Genomic DNA, 23311 nt, shown 5'->3' on the forward strand with positions numbered 1-23311 from the left:
TGTAATGACACTGCAGTTTGGTTTTTGTCCGATGCTCTCGGCCCTCCACACCACCCAAGCCAGTGTCCATGACAGCGGTCAGGGGCAGTGACTGCTTCAGTTTGCATCTGTCACCAGAGCCTGTGACAGTCAGTCTTGAGGCCACTTCTCCTTGACTTGGCAGCAGCATCTGAGCCCACAGGGAAGCAACAATGCTGCCATGTTGGGGCCACCATCCCAGATGCACCAGAGTCTGCTTTATTAACCGCTGTGTTCAACCATTCCATGGAGAATCTGAAGTCACATGACCATGGGAGTTTCTTGTGTTTTTGTTTTGTTTTTTCATGACAGGGTTTTTCGGTTTAGCCTTAATTGTCCTGGAACTCGCCCTACAGGCTAGGCTGGCCTCAAACTCACAGAGCTCCACCTGTCTCAGCCTCCTGAGTGCTGGGATTAAAGGTGTGCACCACCACCACTCAGCTGGGAGTTTCTTTACGACCACTGCTGCTTTGAATTTTCTCCAAACACCATCATTCGATGACATTTAAGTGTCCCAGTCTGTGGCACCGCAGCTGGCCTCACTCTGCAGCACATCATTCTCAGGTGGTTTGGGGAGCCTCTCTCTCTCTCTCTCTCTCTCTCTCTCTCTCTCTCTCTCTCGCGTGCGAGAGAAAGAGAGAGAGCGCATGTGGTGGTCAGAAGATAACTTTGGGCAGGGCCTCAAACAAGATGGACTTACCGCTGTGTACACCAGACCAGCTTCCAGATTTCTCCTGCCTCTACCTCCCATCTTACATATGTGAGCTTTTATTTGGGTGCTGGGGACTCGAACCCAAGTCTTCTTGCTTGCACAGCAAGCACTTACTCACTAGCCACCTCTCTATTTGTGCCCCACCCCACTTCATACTTATGGGTATTCTCCTGCTTCTACCACCTGAGTATTCTAGCGGAAGGATACTGGAACTATAGTTGTACACACTATGTCTGACTTCATGGTCCTTGTTTGTTTGTTTTAAATAATATTTTCTTTCTCGCTTTTTTTTTTCTTTCAGACAGGGTTTCTCTGTGTAACCCTGGCTGTCTTGGAACTCACTCTGTAGACCAGGTTGGCCTCAAACTCAGAGACCCACCTACCTCTGCCTCCCGAGTGCTGGGATTAAAGCCACCACCTGACTTGAAGGATATTTTCTAATTATAGAGATGAATGAGTTCTCTTTTTCTAGGAATGACAACACGGTTTCCTTTAAAACTGTTTATTGATAAATATTACCAAGGGTGCAGCCACCAAAACATTAAGTAAAGGAGAAGCAGGACCCAGAAGGTCACAGGTACTCATTTACATTTTCTCTCCACCCCTTCTCCCTCCCCTTTCTCTCCCTCTCTTTTCTTTCTTCCTTCCAAGATCTCCTGTATCCCCAGCACGTGGCCAAGGCTGGCCTTGAACTCCCATCCCTCTGCCTCACCTCCCAAGGTCTGGGATGGTAGGCATAGGCCGTACCAGCTTAAGTGACTTTGATCCCCGGAGGTTTCCATCCACAGAGAGACCACCAGACGTGGCTGGTTGCCTAGGGCTGGGGATGGGAGCAGCTGCTTGGTATGAGTCCTTTTGGGGCAGCGTCCTGGGGTGGGGAGAATGAATAAAAACGTTTTGTAACCAGTTGGACATGGTGTTTGCACAAAGACACCCCCTGCCAGCCCCTGGCTCATGGAAACATGGTTACACAGAGCAATGCGGAGTTCACCTCAGTAAATTAAGCCTTAAAAACAACCAAACAAAACAATTTCCTTAAGGAAAAGCATGATTGGCTTTCCAGGCGACTTTGAAGTGAGGTCTGAGAAACTCGGTTAGCGCTCTATGCCAGACAGCCTTGTGTCCCCGGGAGCCCTCCCTCCTAACCAGGCAGCAGCCTGTGAATCCAGTCAAGGACCCGAGGAGAAGACCCTCTTCTTGAGCCTGTGTCTTAACCTCCCTAAGGAGGCCTCACTTTCTCCATTTGGAAAATGTGGGCTGCACCTATGCTGTCCCCTAAACAACGGGAGGTTTTTTTTCCTTTGGTTTTGGTTTCCAAACAAAGCATCTCCACGCAGCTCAGCTGGCCTTGGCTTCCAGGCTGTATCATCCTGCCTCAGCCTTGCAAGCTCTGGGATTGCAGGCACGCAGCCTCACACCTGTCTCTCTTGAGGCTTGTGCCTCACAGGCTGAACCCTCACACAGGAAGCAACCGGCCACCCCGGCTGTGTCATGAATAATGAACCTGCCTCTATTCTCATTCCATTTTCTGGACAACTCTGGAGCGCTTGGCCTCCGTCGTCTCAGAGCTGTATCCCAGGGCTTGTTCAGATGGACCGGGAGTGAGCTTGGACTGGCTTTCAGAGTAACTCCCAGCATCCACCTCTTCACTCTATCCCTGGGCCCATCCTGCATGGCTCACCTCCTCCCTGTTCTTCTGACTTCCGTCCATCTCCCATGCTCCACATCTATGCCCCAGAGTCCAGTGAGGAATCCTATAGAGGCCCAGGAAATCCCCGCCCCTCTTCCGCCCAGAACCTTCCCAGGTCCCCATCTCTTCCGTAGTGATAGCTAAAGCTCCTCCCACCCCTGTGGAAGGCCCCTCCTCCCAGGGTTCCAACCCCGCCCCCCCCAACAGTTTCTTGCTGTGGCTCACAGATGTCAGGCCTCAACCTCAGGGCCCTTGCACTTGCTGTTCTTGCTCCGTGCACCACCCTCTGCCACCTCCTCCTCTTCCCAGACCTCTGTGCAAATGTCACTTGCTCCAGCTTTCCCTGGTCTCCCAGAAGCTGCGGGCCTCCGGAAGTTTCTTCCTTAAGAAACTTCTTGGCTGGGGTCCTGGGCCCAGCCCAGTGACTCAGAACCTAGACACGCTTCCAGGCTTCCTCTAGGTTTGAGCCGTCAGCCGTGGGGGCAGGTGGTGCCCGGCAGTACCTGGCACTGAGGCCCCGGCCTGAGCACTGCTGTGGGAGGCAGCCATGGCCATGCCCATTCTCCCAGGCTTCCCGCGTACAGGTGGGAAGGCACCGCGTCCCCTCCACCCCAGGCTCACCTGACTTGCTAACTCGACCTCTCACCTCTGGCTGCCCTGCCCTGAATACGAAGCTGTGGCTCACGTCAGGGCTGGCATCCTCTGCTGCTAGCCAATCAGCCTCCCACAACCAGAGAAGCCCAGCCCTCTGCCCCCAGGGAGTTTCGCCAGCCCCAGAAGCTGTGCTTCCCTTGGCCTCCAGAGGAACACTGTTGGGCCCAACTGAGAGCCAACTCCAGCCAGAAGCGGGACAAGGGCAATGAGGGAGGTAACAATATACCAGGGCCAGGGCAGGCGTCTGTGCTGAGATAATGCCTGGCCAGCAGCCAGAAGGAGGATCCGAACGCAGCGCCTGAGAACAGGGTGGGGCTTCCAAGGCTGGGAGCTGGGAGTGAGCTGTGGTGTGGGTGGGTCACGTGCTCTCTCTGTCCCAGCTCTCCAGTACCTCCGCTGGCTCTTAGGTTCCTGGGCAGGGACCTGCCTTCATCTCCAGGAAAAGCCTCTCCAAGTAAGGCCCTGCCAAGTGGGGGAATCTTCTGTGGAGCAGGCACCCCTGGTGGAGCCAATGCGGGGGGCGGGGGGGGGGGGGGAGCAGCTCCTAGCTCAGGAAGAGAGTGGTTGACATCTTTTGTACCAAGGAGATGAAGATTGGAGAGCCATAGGCCTTGTTCCAGCCCACAGACTGAAGTCACATGCTACACTGGTGTGGTCCTGTGGACCAGAGGTCTTCCTGCTGTACGGCAAGTCAGCACCACAGAGAAGGGAGCCGACACCAGCAGGGTCTGGAGCTTTGCTCCTGTCCCCTCCCCCAGTCCTGGCCATGCACTAACCTCTACCCCTCCTCACCCACCTCCCCCCTACCACCCTCCTGTCCACCCGTCTTTCCATTCCCCCTCCGCCTACCCACAAGTCAGACCTTACCACCACTGTCCTTCTGTCTGTCCACCCATCCTTCCTTTCTTCTACAGCTTTTACCTGCTGTCCTGGTTAGACTTCCTGAGAAGGAAGCCTCACTTGAGGGATGGCCTTGCTCAGAGTGGCCTGTGGGTGTGCTCGTGAGGGATTGACCTGATCTTTAACTGATGTGGGAGAGCGCAGCCCACTGTGGGCGGCACCCACCACTGCTAGGCAAGTGGTCTGTGTGAGACGAGATGGCTGGTGAGTCTGTGAGTGAGCCAGCAAGCTGCATTCCTCTGTGGTGTCTGCCTCGAGTTCCTGCCCCGACTTCCCTCAGTTGCTCCTGTAAGTTGCTTTTGGCCCTGCTGTTTAGCACAGTGACAGAAAAGGAGTCAGGACATGTGCCATCCTGTCTAACTTGCCTGCCTGACATCCACCTGCCTGACAGTTCAAACGCTGTATTTCTGCTCACCCACCATTTTCCTTTCAGCCTCCACCCATCCTTCGGTCCACCCGCCGTCTACTCACCAACCTACCGTCTCTGTAGTCATCCATCTCTAAACACACCCACCCACCCACCCGTCAATCCTTCTATACATCCCCCACACACACTGATCCACACATCCATCTGCCTATTGGCCCATCCCTCCTTTCGACCTTCCATCCATCCATACTGCCCTCCCTCAGACGAACACCCCTACCCTCACTTACCCTCCCACCTACCCAGTGTCTCTCTGAGCTGCTGCGAAACTTTCCCTGGGCTGCTGCAGCGGGAGCCGGGAGAAACACACCCAATTAGGCTTCTAGTTATTTGTTGTTCCAAGAAGGCTAATTGTGAGGTTTGTAAACAGCCCTTTGATGGTGGAGAGCTACTTAAGAGGACAGTTAAATAAACCATCCCAGTACACAGTTTGGCTACTCAGCAGGGGGCTGGGGGGCCTTGAGGAGGGCAGCGGGGACACAGTCAGAAGGGAAGTCAGCATAAAGGATGGTGGCAGTTACTGCACCCCACCCCAGGGCCTGGTGCCTGCTGTCAGAAACCCAGCTGAGCCCTACCGCAGGGCTTAGAAACACTACCCTACGTGTGCTCCGGTGCAGGGGACTAAGGCGCCAAAGAAGGCAGCGGACACTCAGGACCATATGCCTGTGAAATAGTCCAGGCACCACACCGAGCTAACCCTGTCCGAGTAAGAACAGCTATGACAGAAATAATTGCGCATACTCACGGTGTACCAGCTACTGCTACGCACGCCTCTGCATGGTGGTGTTGGCCCCGTCACCATCCGGGAGGATGTCTAGACCTGAACGGCCATTTGACCAGACTCTAGTGAGTAGATTTTCACAAAACTAAATGTCTGGACACAAGTCTTGCTGTCAATATACTGCTAAGTTTCTGTGCGTTTAGCCTACAAAGGCTCGCTCATACGGGTTGGCCAAGCATTTGAAAAAAATAATTTTTCTCCTTATTTGAATATTTAAAAAAATCCTTTAGCTGGGCAAACCTTTAATCCCAACACTCAGGAGGCAGAGGCAGGTGTATCTCTGTGAGTTCGAGGTCAGCCTGGTCTACAGAGAGAGTTTCAGGACAGGGTACAAAGCTACAAAGAAACCCTGTCTCAAAAAAAAATCCTTTAAACTATAAGTTGATTATTGCCTTCTTCTGACTTTGTGCAGAGATCAAAAAGATTTTCCCCTGAGGAAGGGACTCTGCGTGGCTCAGAGAACAGCAGCACTGTCCCCAGACGGTTTATGTTATGACAATAAAACTTTATTTATGATAGGTGGCTGCTGCTGGGGCTTAGGGCTGGAGTCTGCTGATTGCTGACTTAGGCAGTGCACAGCAAACTGTGACAGAAGCAGCGGGGCGGGAGAGAGCGTCACGACAAATGGGAACTTGAGTGTGGCCTGGGGACTCAGCTCTGCATCGCCAACAGTGTTTACTGAGCCGTGTTCCCTGCCCCACGGGATGATCATGAAGCCTTTCTTGTATAATTTTTAAAAACCTACATTTTCTCATTTATTTATGTGGGTGTGCATCTACTCAGGCCACAACTTTTGGGAGTTGTTTCTCTTCTTCCAGTCAATCCTAGGATTGAATTCAGATCCTCAGGTTGGCAAGGTGCTTCTTGACCTGCTGAGCTGTGTCACTGGCCCACAGGAAGCTTTTCCAAAGAAAGATCCACGTGGGTCATTTGCTTCTGAGCCTTCCAGACAGCACACACCATCTGCCCAGCTGGCAGGTTCTGAAGGAATTTGTGAATTCCTTAAATTAATGTGATGGTGTGATTTATGTATCCCTCTGGGTGAGAGCGTGTGCACACAAGTGCAGGTGCACTTGGAGGCCAGAAGAGGGCGTTGGTTCCCCTGGAGCTGGAGTTACAGTCAGTCCTGGAAACTGAGTTCAGGTCCGCTGAGAAGGCAGCGTGTACTCTTACTGCTAAGCCATCTCTGTAGCCTCAGAAAAATAAAAATAAAAGACTTTTAAAAATATAAAAACATTTATAAAATGAATTTTAGGTGAAAAAATGTTTAAAAGGAAAACAAAGGAGTGGAAATCTGCTGAGTGGCTATTGTGTGCCCACACAGGAGTGGGGGAGGAGCGACGAAGCAGCCTCCAGCCTCCTGGGGATGAGATCATGGGGCAGACCGGCAACAGAGACAGGCTGACCTTCACAGGAGACACAGAGGAACACGTAGACGGGCTGGGACATAGGTACTGTTGTACTGGGTGGCCAGAAAAGCCTCTCTAAGGTGACTTTTGAGCTGAACCCCAAAGATGGGAAGGCTCAGGAAAGAACACCCCAGGGACCAGTTCAGCAAATGCAAAGGCCTGGAGGCCCCAATGCTGTGTACACATAGTGCACACAACGCTATGCACACACATAGTGCACACAACGCTATGCACACACATAGTGCACACAACACTGCGCACACATAGTGCACACAATGCTGCATGCACACATAGTGCACACAACGTTGCACACACACTTAGTGCACACAATGCTGCACACATACTTAGTGCACACAATGCTGCACACATGCTTAGTGCACACAATGCTGCGCACACACATAGTTCACACAATGCTGTGCATACAGTGTTCCATGGAGGACGCTGGGATGGCCTGAGTTCTCCTGAAACTCAGGTGACCCTGGGAGGCCTCCAGAACAGAGTGGGGCCAAGTCCAGAAGGGAAGCAAACTGCATGTGTGACCAGCAGGGAATGGAACTCAGGATGGGTCAGCAGTGCTGGGCTGATCCAGCGTTCGGGAACTTCAGGGGAAGTCGGTGGCCCCAGCTGTGATCAGGCACAGATGTGTTCCATCTGTAAGGAACAGGAGTAGGGAACTGGGTGGGGTGCTTGGCAGTCACTGCAAGCCTGCAAACTGCTATGCTCTCTCTTCAGAGCCCAGCATACAAGTCGCCCTTACTGGAAAGCCTTCTAGACAGTTCTGAGCTGGCTGGTCAGCCCCTACCACCTGCTCCCCACAGGAACTTCTAATGTTTGCTCCTGTCTCCACGGACAGCAATTCTGTTTATGCCCCTGGAGTGGACACATCAGCGCAGGGGTGACATTCCAGGTCAAGGACAGAAGACATAGGGCTGATGCTGTCCCTGAACTCTGCTTATGAAGTCTGTGTCCCCAGGGCCTGGCCTCCAGGACATGTCCAGGCAGAAGGACCAAGCGACATTTCTACCTACTGCCTTCACTCCTTTACGCTGAGGTTCCCCGAGGGATGTTTGGGTCAAGCCTGTCCTCAAGGGGCAAAGAGAGGAGAGCAGTTAAAAGGTGCCGAGGCCACGAAGCCCTGCCCCAGGGCTTCAGAAAGAAGGGCTGGAAAGTCAAGCTTTCCTAACATCGGGAAATCAGTGAAAGTCGAGCCAGCTGCAATGCATGCTGGGAGGAGTTGATCACCACATCTACCAAGGAAGAGAGACGGGAGTCCTGCAGTCTGCGGGATGAGAGGGCGAAAGAAACGGGGACACACAGGTTGGGATGACGGTCAGAGCAAGGGAACGGACACGACAGGCACCAGGGCTAGAGCTTCAAACAGGAGAGAGACAAACCGGGAGTGGAGGGAGGCGTGTCAAAGTGTGGCCTCCCGGTCATGTGATGCCTCATGCTCACCTACTGCCCCCCCACCACGAATTCCTGGAACCTTTGAGAAGCCAAGCCCAGACCACCCCAAGGTCTCTGCAGGAACCGGCTGGGGCCTAGGATGGGTGTCTTTACTCTGTGACCATGCTACCACATCAAACGTGAGTGAAGACCTGGGGAAACTGAGGCACTGTGCGAAAGGCCGCGCCTGAGGCTTCCCAACTCTATGGGGTAGAGCAGGCTTGTGCCTGGACGCACAGGTCTGGCCGAGGAACCCTTGGCTGCTTTCCACCCCTTCCCAGAGGCTCCCTCTGATGCCCTTTGACCCATTCAGCTCGTTACCCTGAGTTGTTGTTTCCCATAAATCCCTTCAGGTCTTTTTTTTTTTTCTTCAAAACCTCAACTCACAGACAGATTCCACATCATAAGACAGAGTGGCTTTTGGAGACAACGGAGTGCTCTGTACCAAAGGTCATGACTGTCTCAGGTGCGTTTATTGGCACTTAGTTTAAATTGCCCCTCACATCCCACGAAGGTGGAAGTCTTGAAATTACTTCTCTCTAAATCTGGCGCCGCCCAGGCCCGGAAGCTCTGAGTCGCCTCACACGGAATTATTAATTATGATTTCTTCTGTAATTGTCCACCTGGAGTCCGAGCCGGCAAGTTCTGACGTGCCTGACCTTAAAGACGAGAATGCAGAGGCTCCTGGAAATCATTTGCCTTAGCCAGGGAACTGCTGTGTGACCGTGGGCAAACCCATTTCCTCTCTGGGCTGCTTTTCCTGGCTGCAGGAAGATATGCGGTCCCCACATCCTTATATCCTGGACCACAAGTATAATATGGAAGTGAAAGGTTTTGGGTTTTCTAGGGGAACGTTTTCTTTATTCTTTCTTTTTTTCCTCCCAAGACAGGGTCTCACTATGTAGCTATGGTTGTCATGGAACTCATAGCGCTCTGCCTGCCTCTGCCTCCCTAGTGCTGGGATTAAAGGCATGTGCCACCACTGCCCAGCAAACAGGGACATTTCCTAAGTTGTATTTTTAATTTCAAACTTGAAAGTAGGGCTCTGTGGTAGCATTACAACTTTAGATTTAGATGGTCCTGGGGAGGAAGAGAGATGGGCATGCAGCCATTTTCCATAAATCACCATAAGGTCACCTGGAGTCAATGTCCATTCCAGATCCTGTTGGGGCACAATGAAGGGGTAGGTACCACGGAGGGCCCGGGAAGAACTAAGAGTACTATTTCCCTTGTAGTTCGTTGGCCAGAGATAGTCACGTAGGTCCCAGGTGCAGAGAGAGTTGGGAAATGTAGTCCCTGATTGGGCAGCTAATTAACCTGTAGGTAATTACTTCTCTCTGAGACAGTGTCTCTCTATGTGTCCCTGGCTGACCTGGGACTCACAGAGGTCCACCTGCCTCTGCCTCCTGGGTGCTGGGGTTAAAGTCCTGTGCCTGTAGTGAGGAGCAGCGGGTTGCTTCCCGCCACCCAGCTCCCAGCTAACCAGCCTGGTTAGCTTATGTCCCGAAATAACAACACACAAATTGTATTCTTTTAAACACTGCTTGGCCCATTAGCTCTAGCCTCTTACTGGCTAACTCTCACATCTTGATTAACCCATTTCTAATGAGTGTAGCACCACGAGGTGGTGTCTTACCAGGAATATTCTTAACCTGCATCCATCTCGGAAAGGAGAGCTATGGCGACTGCCTAAATCTGCTTCTTTCTCCCAGCATTTTGTTCTATCTACTCCGCCTACCTAATTTTCTGTCCTATCAAAGGCCAAGGCAGTTTCTTTATTAACCAATGAAAGTAATACATAGACAAATGACGCTTCTCCATCAGCTTCGGGCCATTGAGAGACCCTGACTCAAAAGGTAAGGTGGCGAGCGACCGAGGAAGACAGGTGAGTTTGGTCTCTCAAACACACACACGCCACACACCACACACACACATACACACACGCCACACACACGCGGGAAAGACTCACTGACTCAAAGCATAGATAGAAGAAAATGTAGGAGCAAATCAACTTCAGAAAGGCTGAGCAAGAAGTTGCTAGGTGTGTGTCTAAAGAATGGTAGAGAATGGGGCGACTGCGGCACTATGGGCTGGAGACCAGCGGATCCCTAGAGCTTGCGATCAGCTGACCTGACCTGCCTGAAACCGTGAGCTTCTGTGTAGTGAGAGACCTGGCCTCAAAACACCTAAGGTGGAGGACGTTGGAGACAGACAAGTGACATCTTCCACTGTGTCTGCATGTGGCACTCTCAGTGCAGATGCAACACCACACACACACACACACACACACACACACACACACACACACACACGAAGGCAAAACTGATAAATGGCTTCGCCAAGATTCAAAGATTCTGTCCTTTAAAAGCCAGGCACTGTAGTCCTGGCACTCAGGAGACAGAGGCAGGCAGATCTCTGAGTTCAAGGACAGACTGGTCTACGTGGAGTGTTCCAGCCAGGACAACCAGGGCTTTCCAGAGAAACCTTGTCACAAGGGAGAAAAAAGGCTTCCTACAAAGATGAAAAGTCAGAGGCTGGGTGTGGGGCTCCATGTAGAGTACCAGCCTTGCATAAAAACTCGCCAGTTTAAAAAAAAAAGTCAACTGGGTGTTCTGTAGTGCAGGCAGCAGGAAGAGTTCAGTGAGCTCAAGGCCAGCCTGGTATACACAAAAAGAAACAGAAAGCTGAACACAGTGCCACTAGCTTGTAATCTTAGCCCTGGGGAGGCTGAGGCAGGAAGATCAGGCGTTCAAAGCCAGCCTGGGCTTCACAGAAAGTTCTAGGACAACCTGGGCTACCCACTAAGACCCTGTTGCAAACAAACACCCAATCAAATAGGAAGCGAACGAGAGGAAGAGAAGGGAGGGAGTGGTAGGAAAGGGTCCGCCATCCTCACGCCAGAGACTGAAGTTAAAGTCAGATCGCTGGAGCCATGTATTTGACTGTTTTTTTTTTTTTTTGTTTTTGTTTTTGTTTGTTTGTTTTTTTTTTTTTTTCCAAGGATTTCTCTGTAGCTTTGGAGCCTGTCCTGGAACTCTCTCTGTAGACCAGGCTGGCCTCGAACTCACAGAGATCCACCTGCCTCTACCTCCCAAGTGCCGGGATTAAAGGTGTGCGCCACCACCTGGCTTGACTATGTTTTTTTTAAAAGACAAGAGACCCAAACTCAGGGAAGGACTGGTTAGCAACTTGAGACTCCCGCCTGTCCCTGGAGTGGCAGTAACATGGCTGCATGTTCTAGAACAAGATGGTGGTCTGAGTGGCCTCGGAGCACGGCAACGGTGCCCTGGGCATAGATGGAGCTCGTGTTCCTCCAAACCTGCACTGTGGTCAGCAAAGCCCAGAAAGCCCCTTGTCCTGTGGCCGCAGTGACATGAGGACGAGCCCACTGACAGCACCGCTCCGGGTGCGAGGAAAGCGGCATTGGAGTTCACAGCAAACACCAACCCTCAGGGTTATGCTGAGCCAAACAAGCCGAAACCAGAGGTTATATGCTGTGTGGTGCCATTTATAGAACATTCTAGAAACCACACAATTATAGAAAAGGAGAGCAGATTAGTGGTTGCCAGGGTCAGGGTCAGGGTTGGGGTGGGAAGTGGGTTTGGTTAGGAATGGAATGTTTGGGTCTCCACTGTGTTACTGTAGGGGTCCCAGTTGGGATAGTGTACTGTGGGTTTGTTGCATGTCATCGCTGGGGGAGGCCAGGGAAAGGGCACTGGAGGCTGTAATAGTCTTGGAAGGGGTAATTCATTAAGGACTGTCTCTGCCCAGGACATGCTGAGAATCACTGTAACATTGTGGTACAGAGGCATCTCAGAAACCATTGTATCCTGCCCGTCTCCTCCCCAGGCCTCAGTTTCCCCATTTGTGGTGAGGTGACTATTGAAACACACAGAACACAGCACTCACCTCCTGCAGCTGCTCAGGGACAGTACCTGATCCTTCTAGGCTGTAGATCAGCCTGTGGCTATGGAGGCCTGACCTCAGTGTGTCCTTGGAGAGAGTCTGAGGGATTAAGCTCTGGGCACTCCTTGGAACCTTCCTCCAGGGCAAGGCTACTGAGTGAGTCCACTTCGTGGCCTCTGCCTGCCCTCTGGACTCAGGTGTGCACTGCTGCAGAGACTTTTCAGGGTCCTCATCTGTGATTTGTCCCCTCTGCAGCCATCGAGACAAGGAAGAGGGTGAGTCCCAGAGGTCCCCATTCCCAAAACTGTCATCAACAATGAGGCCACTCCCTGCTGGGGCCTTGTCTGCTTCTCAGAGCTGGGCCCTGGTCCTTGGATTCAAATAGCCTCACAGGGCTGGGGAGACAGCTCAGTGGGTAAAGTGAGCAAGCACTAGAACTGGGGTTCAGATCCCCAGAACCCACACTGAGCAAGCAAGGTGGCTGCCTTTAATCCTAGCAAAGGGGAGGTGGAGACAAAAGACCCTCCCTTCCCCACTGGCTGTCTGTCTGTCTAAGCAGCCTAATCTCTGAGCTCTGGGCTCCAAGAAAAACCTTGACTCTGTAAACAAAGTAGAGGGTGGCTGAGGAAGAAACCTGGGCTTCTAACTTTGGGCTTCCACATGCACATACATACATATGTACACGCATACACACACATGCACAAACACTCCCTCCACTACATGCACCTTTCAAACATGCAGACACACACCTTAAGAGACATGTATATGACACGTGCATGAAAAAATATAAATAAATAAACTTGCGGGGGGTGGTGGTGGTGGCACACACCTTTAATCCTAGCACTGGGGGGGGGGGGGCAGAGACAGGCAAATCTTTGTGAGTTCAAGGCCAGGCTGGTCTACAGAGTGAGTTTCAGGACAGCCAGAGCTATACAGAGAAACCCTGTTTTGAAAAACCCAAATAAATAAACAACAGACAAATAAATAAATAATCAAGTAAAATAAACACAACTTCCCCCTCACTGTGAATGACGTCCACATCCCCAGCCCCTCCTCTGTCCTCCAAGTTCCACCTGGAGGTATCACCCCTCTCCCCATTATGGAGGTAATAAAACAGGGTAAGCAGGGGAGCTGGTGGGGAGGGAGGCCCCCAGATCTCCAGGAAGCTGCTGGGGGATGGTTGTCTCTCCTCTAGCTGTGAAGACCCCAATATCTCAGGGCTGTGTGTGTGTGTGTGTGTGTGTGTGTGTGTGTGTGTGTGTGTGTGTGTGTGTGAGAGAGAGAGAGAGAGAGAGAGAGAGAGAGAGAGAGAGAGAGAGAGAGTGTTAAATGCTGAGTCAGCAACTGCTGAGGCATCCGGCTCAGGCTCAGGTGGATTAAGGGCACCTGGGCCTCAATGTCTGGTGTCTGGATCCACCAGCTGACCAGAGCAGTCCCAAGTGGCTGGGGGTGCCATTGAGAGAGATAGAGATGGGGTCGCTCCCCTCCCCTGGCCTGAGACAGCAGTTGGGAGAGGCTGGAGGTGGTGGTGACAGTGGGAGCGGCTTCCTTTTCCGGTGATGGTATTTACTGAAAAGCAGCTCTGCTTTTAGCGCTGCAGAAGTTCACGGCCCCGGCCAGGCGCCTAAGCCAGCTTCTTCCCCAACCGCACTGAGGAGAGCCTCATGGCCGGTTTCTATTTGGTGTCGAAGGAAAACCAAATACCACAGTCCCTGTAGAGGGCAGGGGAAGGAGCCGAGACCCAGGTGTCGCCAACCACAGTTCCAGCCTCGGTGGAGGAGGGGGCTCCTTGTTCTCAGTTACTGGAAAGACGGTGGCTGGTTCAGAGTGAAACCTCCCTGACAATTCCTCTTTCTTTTACAAGAAATAGAAAGTGATGGCCTTGCGAGCTAAGGTACTGGAACCCAGGCCCAGGTCTCCCTGTCCCTGTTGCCTCCCCACTATTAGCCCCAGGGAGCCCCCCTAAGCAAGCAGCAGCCTCTATCCCACCATTGAGAATCCACAGTGCCTAGGGATTTGGCTGAGGTGTGGCACAGGGTCTATGGGGAGGGGCAGGTGGCCAGCAGGGCCAGGAGTCTCCAGAGAACATCTCCGAAGGCTTCTCCAGTGGCCAGCCTGCCCTCCTGACCTATGCCTGCCCCATAGGCACTTGTTCAATTTCCCTTGGGGAGTCTCAGAGTTCAATCTCACCTCAGCCATGTTGTGTCTGTGTGTCCTTGGGTGAGTGGCTTTACCTCCCTAAGATGCTCCCTCCCACGATGAGACAGTGATGGGAGAAGCCAGGTTGCGGCCTTCCCCTACTCAAAATACTTCCATGGCTCCCACCTTCTCGCCACCTGCCAGGACCTTCCCAGGGGTTCTGGTTTCCCTCCCTCCTCCATCTCTGCTATTGGGTCTTAGTTCCTCTCCTCAAACCCGCACTGGCTCAACTGTCTTCCTCCCGTGGGTCGAGGTCACCTCTGCTTCAGGGCCTTTGCCTCAGCAGCCCTTCAGGTCGCCCTCTTCCTGAAGATACCCACCGGTCAGACTGCCGCTGTCTTTCCTAGCTGGCTTCCTACAGCCTCCATCTGGTTCCTCCAAGTCTGTGTGATCCGTGGCCGGTCCCCCCACCTGACATTACACTTTCCAGGGAGATTATTTCACACGATTCCGTTGAGACCTCTGAAGGGCAGAAGCCAGGGTTGTGCTCGGCGGCGCAGGCTCGCTAGGGTTTGTTGAACGAATGGACATGGCTTGTGCGATGAGGAAGGAGGAAGATGGGCGTCGCTCGGCACAGGGGGGAAGCACCCGGGCATTCCCCTGCCTCCTTGCCTTGCTGAAGATGGTGTATGGGCTTAAGTCACCTGGCTAGGTGAGGCTGGCAGGGAGCCAAAGCTGCTGGCTCATGGCGGTGAAGGCTCTAGTGTGAGCCCATGAGAGCCCTGGTCTGTAAGATGAAGGTGATGGTATGTGCTGGAGTCCGCCTGAGAGGTGAGGACAAGGGTCCTCCCTCCTGATCCATTGCCCACAGCCCTGCTGTCCCTTGTCCTGTGGAGAATAAGGACGTTCTAAAGAGACACACGTCTGCTGGAGAGATGGCTCAGCGGTTAAGAGCACTGACTGCTCTTCCATAAGACCTGGGTTCAATTTCCACCACATGGCATCTCACAACTGTCTGTAATTCAAGTTCCAAGGGATTCGATACCCTCACACAGACTTACACACAGGCAAAACACCAATGAAATAAAAATAAATGAATCTTAGAAAAAAAAGAGAGAGACACACATCCTTGCACTATCGGACAGTTGACACAATGGACCCCAGGAAACTGGAACCCCCTCATCTCCTGCTGAGAGAGGGAAAAGGTTTGTTTACCAGGAAGAGGTTTCCTCTCAGATACCTTGTTGGGGAGGCTGGAGCCAGACAGTGATGGGTCAGTGAGGGACAGGGCCACACCATGGCAGGACAGCCCAGCTGTGCAAGCCTCTTACCCTTGTTTGCTGAAACCTCACTCACGACAGGACCCTGAAAACGGGCTTGGGGCTGAGCAATCACTGCATCTCCTCATGTGTTCTTTCCTCACATGGCCACATTGAATAAATCTCCCTTCTGTGCCTCCTACAATGACTGTGTCTTTATCTGGCACACAGAGACAGGCAGCTGAGCCCAGCTGGGCAGGGCTGACAGGGCCCAGGCTCTGACCCTAGCACCTTCACAAGAGGAACACCAAGTCCCAGCATGAAGGAAGGACCCAGCTCCCAGAGAGGGGCTTTCTCTCCATGTTGCCTCTGGAAAGATCTATCTCAGGAAGCGTGGGAGCTAATGGAGCCTCGGAGACCAGGAGCCCTTATGCCCTCACACCACGGCACCCAGCCAGGTCCTGAGGAAGAGGGACTTTCCAGTGTGGGCCTCTTGGCCCCAGCAGGCCTGGCCTTGCCTCAGTTTCCTTGTGTGTTCTTCTCAGAGAAGCGAAGACATTAGGTGGCTCACCATAGGGTCTCCTCAGGCCCTGGTAGAAGCTCAGGGTCTAGGCAGAACTGTCTGGGGTGGATGGGGCAGCACCTCTGCCCATCATCCCCTGGCAGAGCTGCCAGCAGGTTGCTCCCAAGGCTGCTGAGATGAGACAGATGCAAGGAGATGCCAGGAGGAGCCACTTTTTGGAGATTCAGTTTGGCCCCTAAACAACTTTTAAAAAAGTGAATGATGCTGGACGTGGCAGGGCAAGCCTTTAACCCCAACACTCCAGAGGTGGCAGAGGCAGAGGGATAGGGAGGTAGAGGCAGAAGCAAGTGGGTCTCTGTGTCTTCCAGGGCTACACTCTGACACACTGTCTCTAAAAGGGGGTGGCAGAATCAAGTACCAGCAGCATTTGAAATACAGAAGGGTCACAATAGGGTCACAGGGTGGAGAGTGTCCTAGTGCCCTTGCAGAAAGGCACTAATTGTCACTATTCTGGTTACTCAGTTGCTAGCTGGTTCTCCTCCCTCTTAAACTCCTTGTCAGGGTCTTGACGTTTGAATAGGAGATCGCTTGACAAAGATGAGAAGAAAAGGACATGTCGGTGAGATTAATCTGTTCAAAAGGCAGCAAATCACGCATTAATGCTTACTGTATGTATGGGGAATCGAAAGGTCTTTGTCCCAGCCGGGGTCCTCAGTAGGGCACCCAGGACACCGGGCTGTGTGTGGCTGTGACCCTGGGGGTTAAGGGTGCTGCTGATGTCTAGCAGGGCACTGGATGGCCACCATGGGGTAAGTGGAGGACCTGTGCCTGGGTAGATGCCACCAGAGCTGGCTGAGAAGGGAGTCGGAAAGTCAGGCCTCTGAGACTTTCTGATCAAAGGACTTGGCGTGAGGATGGCTCTGGAGCCAGCTGCCTAGGGAGGGGCCATCTGAGCCCCTTGATGGGTGCTCACACAACAGACCTCTGTCTGCCCCATCCCTATGTGCTGCTCAGGATCACAGATACCCTGTCTGCACTCCAGAATACTGTTAGGGACCCAATAGCAGAGATGGAGGAGGGAGGGAAGTTAGGGCTCCTGGGAAGGGCCTGGCAGGTGGCGAGAAGGTGGGAGCCATGAAAGTATCTTGAGCAGGGAAAGGCTGCAACCTGGCTTCTCCCATCACTGCCTCATCATGGAAGGGAGCATCTTAGGGAGGTAAAGCCACTCACCCAAGGACACACAGACACAACATGGCTGAGGTGAGATTGAACTCTGAGACTCCCCAAGGCAAAATGAACAAGTGCCTATGGGGCAGGCATAGGTTAGGAGGCCAGGCTGGGCACTGGGGAGGCCTTCGGAGATGTTCTCTGGAGACTCCTGGCCCTGCCGAAACACCCAGGGGCTGATCCTGAACTCCAGGCCACTCTTGGCTGACATCCCTGGGTGGCCTGGGACCAGCAGAGGCGGTCTCTTGAATGGCCACCTGGTATTTAATCAGCAAATGTCCTACCAGCATGTCAACGTGGCCCGGCTGTATAGAGCAGCTTAGGGTGCGCTGCTCAGCACCCGTTGCCTGGCACACAGTTGGCCTTCAGCACTCTTTGCCTGGCACACAGTAGGCCTTCAGCACCCATTGCCTGGCACACAGTAGGCCTTTAGCACCCGTTGCATGGCACACAGTAGGCCTTCAGCACCTGTTGCATGGCACACAGTAGGCCTTCAGCACCCATTGCCTGGCACACAGTCGGCCTTCAGCACCCATTGCACAGCACACAGTAATTCTTCACCATAGAATGGTCAAAGGAACAAAAAGCAGTGTGGAAGCCTCTGTCCTTCAAGATCATGACCGTGGTCAGCATGGACTGAGTGCCTGCTGTCTGCCGGCACTCCAGGGAGTGACCACCTCAGAGAAGACTAGAAAATGGCTGCCACTTCCAAGGTCAAGTGCTGGGATGGGAGCCCAGCCTCCCAGAGCCTGGCCATACCCAACACCTTTATATTTTCTATGTTCTGACTGGCCTTAGTCACCTGCCAGATCAGTGGGGAAGCAATAAGCCTCAGGTCACACAGCATGGGCTTGAATGTAGACTGTGTAATTCCAGCCCAAAGCATACTCTTCAGCCCCTCAGACCACTGAGGAGGGTCAGTCAGTGCCAAGGAGTCGGGAGGGGATGGCCAACAAGAGCAGAAGACTACAGGACGAGGCACGGTGCTCCGAAACAGGGGGACACTGGGCAGGCAGGAGGTGCCGCCAACTTCCACCCCCACTGGGGGCCAATCTGCCCAGAGCCTGAGGAGGTGCCCTCCGTCTCTCACCAGGCTGACAATAGCTCCTATGTACACCTTCGTGTGAGAGAGGCGTTGTCCTCTGGGAGGGCTGGCTGCAGTGGCCCATGTCCCAGGTCGCTTGGCAAGGAGAGGTTCCAGTGCCTGAGGGTGATGTGTGTGTGGGTCTGGACTATGGCTCCTGTGTGTCTGTCCCAGTGTGCCCACGCAGGTCTCGCACACCTGTGAAAGGTGTGTCTGAGCAGGCCTGTGGCTTGGGCCTCCTTTGTGTCTGGGGCTGGCGTGTGTATAAGGCTGGCTGCACGTGTGTTTCTGTGTTTAGGTCGTGTGTGGTCCATCAGGTGTTCATCTGGCTGCATCTGGCTGTGGGGCACCTCAGGGACCAGGAGCTGTGTCCAGAAGACATCGGGGCCACCCACAGGCACAGTCCCAAGTGAGATGAAAGCCACCGGAGGCTGGCTCAGTGGCATGTGAAAGTGTCTTATGGCGTCTAGTTCTGGATCAGAGAGAGAAGTGAAGCCCACAGGGTAGCCAAGCTGTCCATAGCAAGCCAGGGTGCCCTGCTGCTATGTGACAAAATCGCTGGGGGGATGCAACACACGCATCCACTCACTCCAGATAGGGAACACACGGCAGAGCCAAGTACGGACACCATCAAGTCCGACTTGATGAACCAATGAGTTTTATGGGGTTACTTACAGGAATATGGGTGAGGGGTCACTTACAGGAGCAGAAATGACTCAAAGACAGCTGTATCACCAAGGCCCACCCCAGCATGGGTGACAGCTCACAAAGCTGGGAACCTGGAGCAGACCGCACAGCCTGCAGGCAGCTGCACTGGTTGGAGAGTGCCCTTTCCAGGTGCCTCTTGTCAAACCTCTTCCAGCCGCTCGACTGGTCTCAGAGTCTTTGTAGCTCGGTTTCCTTCTGAGGGGATCTCTCAGCTTTTATTACTCTGGAAGGTGGGGGGGGGGAGGACTAGTGGGTCTGCTAGGTTCCAGGGACTTCCTGAAGCTATGCTGAGTTGTTTACCTTCCTGCATAGGCAGCCTCGGACAGGATAGAATGCTTCGGTCTTGGATAAAGCTGTTACAGAATACCTGCTCCCAGGACGGGAGGGACAGCTGCCCATTTTGTAGAGGCTGCAGCTGAGGCCAAGGAAGGGTCATACCCTCTGAGGCTGGAGGAGGAGCTGGTCCAACATTTCCACCCCAACTTCCTGCCCTCCCCAGGAGTCCTCTTGTCCCAAAGTCCTGGTGAGGCCTGCCCTAAAGACAGAACTGAGCCCTTTGAAGTCACAGAACCCGGTTCAACTTTTGTCTTCTCTGCCAAATGACTGTGCTACCCAGGTCAAGTCACTTGGCCTCTCTGTTGTGGTTTTGCCTTGTCTGCTAAATGGGAATGATGATTTAACTACCATCAGAGTGCCTGATCCCTGCCGACCCTGACAACGGCTTTGGTGCTCTCCAAACTGCCCTGGAAGTGTGCAGCGGTGGTGACGCACACCTTTAATCCCTGCACTCACGAGCCAGAGGCAGGCGGATCTCTGTGAATTCGAGGCCAGCCTGGTCTACAGAGCGAGTTCCAGGACAGCCAGGGTAGTGAAACCCTATCTAGAAAACAAACAAAAATGTCCTGGCTTTAACCGTGGTGGCATGGCTCCCATTCTCACTGGGGTCCTGAGGGTGGCTGAGAGAAGGTCGGCTGTGAGCTGGGGCCGTGACCAGCATGGTGATCAGTGTCCTGCATACTTGGGGATGCAAGGCCAGGCCTGCTGCAAGTGAGTGTCTGCAGGCAGAGTTTTTCACTGCTGGCTCCCCAATAAACGACAGCAGGTAGCCCTGACTGGCTTGGAACTTGGACCATTCTGACCTTGAACTCAGAAGATCTCCTGAGTGCTAGGATTAAAGGCAAGTGCTACCAGGCTCAGCTCAGATTCCATTTTGTGTTTTAAATTTTATTTTTGTTTCACATGTATGGATGTTCGGCCTGCATGTATGTCTGTGCACCGCATGCATGCAGAGATCAGAAGAGGACATCAGTCCCTTGGAACTGGAGCTGCAGACAGTTGTGAGTTGCCATGTGGGTGCTGGGATCCAAACTCTACAAGAGTAACAAATGCTCCTAACCTCTGAAACATCTCTCCAGTATTCTGTTTTTAACTTACCAGCTCATCCATCAAATACTCCTATATTAGACACTGTATGTGTGACAATCAGGAAGTTCCCCCCCCCTTCTGGAATTCACCATTTACTGATCATTGTCGATCAGGATGGATCAATAACCAGTTTGCCAGTCAATGGTGATCAAGTCCTCTCTGAGGTGGGCAGGCTGCTGCTTTCTGGTCTTTTGGGATCAAATGCAACACATTTAAGAATGAGCTCACCTGCTGGACATGGTGGCGCTCGCAGGATGAAGCAGAGGGGTGGTGAGACCCTGGGCTAGGATGAGCCCTTGTTGCAGAAAAACAACGTGAGGAAAGAAAAAAAACACTCACTCTGTGGGCCTGCCTCAGATTGGGACATGAGGGGAAGTCAAAAGGACCTTGTGGACACTGTGACTCCCTAGCACACAGGGATGTGGGGCCAGTCCTGGCCCTGAATCCCGGGCCAACTCTTGGCTGCATGTGACCCATGGAGGCCTCAGTTCCTCTCCGGCAAGCCCCACAGCAGATCTGGTGTTCTCATGGGGCTGGTGACGCCTGGATGTGATTGAACACTTTGTCCATGATTGCACCACTGTGTGTCCACGGCAAGGCTGAGCATCCACTGACCACTGGGTCTGTCTCAGAGACGGATTCTCCGCCGTCACCCAGCAGTGACAAGAACTCCCGGGGTGGGGGAGGGTGTCACCCACACTTCCCCTTTTGGTCCTTTTAAAAATAAACAATGAGTTGCGAGTTGGAAGGGCTGGGTTAGCAACTTCCAGCCACAAGTGGGAAGGGACCAGAGCAGGTGTTTGGGATCCACCCACCCAAGAAAGTGCTGGAATCTCGTGTGCCTGACAATAGGAGCTGCTCTCTTCCTCTCTCCACCTCACCTCTGGAGTCAAGGGGAAGAAGAGAAGCCATGTGAGCCAAGGCAGGTAGCAGGTGATCTCTGGGAACAGGCCTGTAAGCCCTGGCCACCCGCCACTCCCTGCTCCTGGGCCTGAAGGAGAAAAGGCTCCAGGGAAAATGACAGCATTAAGAAGGGACCGGATCCTTCCCTGGTTGCCAGGCAGGCGCTGTGAAGGGGCCAGTGTCCAGAGGGCAGGCGAGGCTAGGGGAGCCTGGGGCCTGAACTCTGGCTAGTCTGTCCCTCTGCTCACCAGCTACCACCTGTACACCTACTGCGTGCTGAGCAGAGTCAGTACCAGGGACACACACTATATGCTCTCAGAATGGGGACCGTGGGAGGAGTGAATGGCGGATCAGTGTCATGCTGGAGGATCCAAGGACCCCCAAGCCCAGTGATGATGTGGACAGGGTAGGCTTGCTGGGGACGTGACCTTCAGTGGAAAGTCGGTGGAGTGGCGTAGAGAAGCCATGTGAGCCGAGGCAGGTGGCAGTGGAGAGCCGATGGAGTAGTCTGTGGTCTGAGATGGGGAACTGGAGGTAACAGCAACATATGCAAAGACTCTAGGCAGCGCAGGCCTGTCCTGAACCACGGAGGCCAGCACAGTAGAAGCCAGGGAAAGAGGAAGGCTGAAGGAAGGGGCTAGGGCAGGCGTGGCCTCAGGGAGCAGGCCAAGGACCTCTGCTTATTAACGGGAGGTTCTGGACAGAGGAGGCCCTGCCCTAAAAGACGCTCTAGGAGGGGAGACTTGTAGGGCTGGAGGTGAAAGCAGACTGGAGAAATCAGGACAAGGACAGGGAGAGACCAGGACAGTGCTCACGGCACATCAACTGCTGTGCGCAGCAGAGGACCCGGGGAGATGCACCCAGATCAGAAGCACGCCCATGGACCCTGTGCCATTCAGCCCCTCCCACATACACCCACATGCAGTCATGTGGCTGACACGCACTTTGAATTTCTATTGATCCCAAATGTGCATTCTAGACGCATGTTCCACACCCAGCCTCTACACATGCAGCTGATGCAATACAGTATACAATTTACACACATGTAGACACCCACAGGATAACTACACGGGTGTATTTTGTAAATAGGGGTAGACTTGACCCATGCAGCAACCCTCCCACATACCCACACGTGACACACGACACACACCACACCACATTCAACACAGGACACACATCACGCTCACCCCCCCACATCTACTACAACACAACATGCCACATACACACACACACACACACGTACCTAGTGATCCAATGCCTGCATCATAAACCATGTTGATATACTTCTGACTTTGGAATGGGAAGCCTACCACTTTGGATTTGGGGTGCAGTTTCTGCTTTCTGCTGTTCAGCTTGGTCTGCCTCTCAGGACTGGGGAACCACAAACCTGCCTGGCAGGGCTGCTCATGCCGCGCAGCCACCTGCTTCGGGGGCAGACACAGGCTGTATTAGCTGTCATCACCTAATAACGAGGCCTGATCTGGAGCCAAGCAAAGCCCACGGGGCACCTTCCCGGAACAAGGGCGTGCTCGCGCGCTGGCACGCACACCCACACGCCCTCTGTCCCGAGCAGGGTGTGTGGGAAAGCGACAGACCCAAGTGGGAAGGAAGGACTGAAACCCTGGAGACCTGTGAGTCAGCACAGGGATGGGACAGTTAATGGGTGTGTCTCTCGGCTTCAGAAGGATGACGAGATGGAAGCCTAGATAAGGTCATGAAGGCCGGTGGGTTAGTCAAGATTCCCTGACTCTGCTCGTGAGGGACCAAACCCCAACACGGATCGATTCAAGCTAAGAAGAGTGGAGTGAGTCAGATTAAAGACATTTTAGAGATGGGTTGCTTCAGGCACAGCTGGATCTAGGTGTTTGGATGACCTCTGCTTCCCACATCTCTGGAAGACTGAGTTGACAAGAGGTACCAGAACAGCTCCTTGGAGTTAGCTGTTATGTTCTGCTGTCGCCATGACGATCTCACAGCCCAGGAGCCTTAGGGACGCCATGCTCTGTCTCCATTAAACAGGCTCCCACAGGAGTTCCGTCTCAGGCTGGAGGAAGGCTGCTGTCTGTCACCCTATTTCTGCAAATTCCCCGGCAGGGAGGCATC

Source organism: Alexandromys fortis, unplaced genomic scaffold (assembly GCF_014885135.2).
Source record: "Alexandromys fortis isolate MF-2015 unplaced genomic scaffold, M_Fortis_MF-2015_v1.1 scaffold_141, whole genome shotgun sequence".
Classification (NCBI taxonomy): domain Eukaryota; kingdom Metazoa; phylum Chordata; class Mammalia; order Rodentia; family Cricetidae; genus Alexandromys; species Alexandromys fortis.